At 33.2% G+C, this 1,834-nt stretch overlaps 1 protein-coding gene across 2 annotated transcripts in view; it reads left to right on the top strand.

Moving 5' to 3' along the window:
* Positions 1-1,834, top strand: part of ZNF639 (zinc finger protein 639) — a 13,264-nt gene that overhangs the window by 3,360 nt on the left and 8,070 nt on the right. For both annotated transcript variants that reach the window (XM_004674986.2, XM_012734757.1), the window contains exon 2: positions 1,203-1,272. The gene's annotated coding sequence lies outside the window, so the exon portion shown is untranslated. The remainder of the gene's footprint in view (positions 1-1,202; positions 1,273-1,834) is intronic.

The following is a 1,834-nucleotide window of genomic DNA, read 5'->3' on the forward strand; positions in this document are numbered from 1 at the left end:
AAAAAAAAAAAAATGTGCACTAAGCAAAGCAGTAGTTTTCTATATAATCACATCACCTGTAGTACTGAGATACCCAAAAGTTAGTGAAGCTGGAGATAATAATATATGCATCTTCCTCACCACTATAAAGTGAGAAGTGATAATCTCAATAATAGTAATCAATTCTGCCTGCCTGTAAATCACCTTGATGATAAGAACAGCAGCACATAAAGCTGCTGAAGAAAACTTAAAGGATTTCTTTACCAGTTATTCCTTGCCTGTTCACTGCTGCAGTGGAAAGAACACTAATCCGAAATAGAAGAGATAGTTATGATTCTGATGTGAATCAGTTATCCAAATATACATTGGGTGATCACTTTGCCTCTCTCCAGTTGTTTCTGAAAAATAAAAGCTTGTGCTTTAAAACCAGTTAGATCTTTTACAAATCCCACCCCTACTACTAGTTAAGTATTCCCTTTAACTTTACTGTGCCTCAGTTTCCTCATCAAATAACAGGAGGCAAGTAAGTAATAAAATTTTTATAAAGATTTTGTATGGTATAGATTTTGCATAAGATTATGTAAATTATATGAACAGCTTATACATAATTGATGCTCCGAAAACAATCATATTATTCTTACTCCTATTTTTTTATAAAGATTTATTTATTTACGCAGACAAAACTGGAGTATAGGCCAGAGTTGTGGAGCAGTGAGAGGATTCACCAGAGACAGAGTGGGGAGCAGAACAGGCCAACTGACAAGTACACTGCTGAGGGGAGCAGCAGGCGGGTCAGAGAGGTCTGCTGTGCCATGTGGGTCACCTACAGGGCGGGATCGAATTCATGCTGAAGTGGCTTTAGCTTCTTAGTGTTGTACTTTAATCAGCTGCACCATCAGGGAATGTCCTCTTCCTCCTATTTTTAAGTAATCTATAAAGACTTTAAGCTTGTTACTGAATTATTGTTACTGAATTAACTAATTCAGACATTTTCCTATTTTGTTGTTATAATTACAACTTTAGAAGGTAAATGCATTTCAAAGAACTGATATTTACATATCTCATGTTTTTTATTATATCTGACACTTAGCATTTAATACAGTATCTTCAAACAAATATAGTTAAATTAACTATGTAACTTCCCAATTGATTAAAAATCTGGTACTATTGAGTCTTGAAATTATATTTTTGCTAATATGACTTCTGTCGTTTGTTTTCTACAGACACTCTTTACTATTGGTGAAAACTACCATCATTCATTTTTCCTCACTCCAATACTAAGAACAATACCAAGTAAGTAGAATATAGTAAAACTAGTCAGTTTTATAATAGTTCATGGAAATTTAATTGTACAGTGGTTGCCACACCTGTTCTGTTGTCAATAGAATGTTCAGTGTGTCCTCATACATAAGAAAAGGATTTTTTCCTTGAACGTTATATCCTGCACTTCTATATTAATAAGCATTTTTTTTGAAACCTAGAAGCCTAATACAGATTTGTGTTGCAAAAACAGCTTTCACTGTTTTAGAACATTCCCAATTGCAAGGAAGTTACCTGTAAAATTGTTGATGTGCTACCACTGGCACAATTTTTTAAATAAAGAATAATTTAAACAAAATAACAATAATAAAGTATAAGACTTACTGTTTTCACAATTACATCAACATTTGTAAAGAGTTCTTGACATCACAAAGAAAAAAAAACAAATCAATGTTCTGCCTTTAAATTTGATCAGAAAAATAAGTCCAAAATATAAAGAGGCATTTTTTTTTTAAGATTTATTTATTTATTCATACAGAACTGGGGTACAGGCCAGAGATGCGGAGGGTGAGAGGATTCACCAGAGACAGAACAG

Source organism: Condylura cristata, unplaced genomic scaffold (assembly GCF_000260355.1).
Source record: "Condylura cristata isolate star-nosed mole 26May11 unplaced genomic scaffold, ConCri1.0 scaffold00003, whole genome shotgun sequence".
Lineage (NCBI taxonomy): Eukaryota > Metazoa > Chordata > Mammalia > Eulipotyphla > Talpidae > Condylura > Condylura cristata.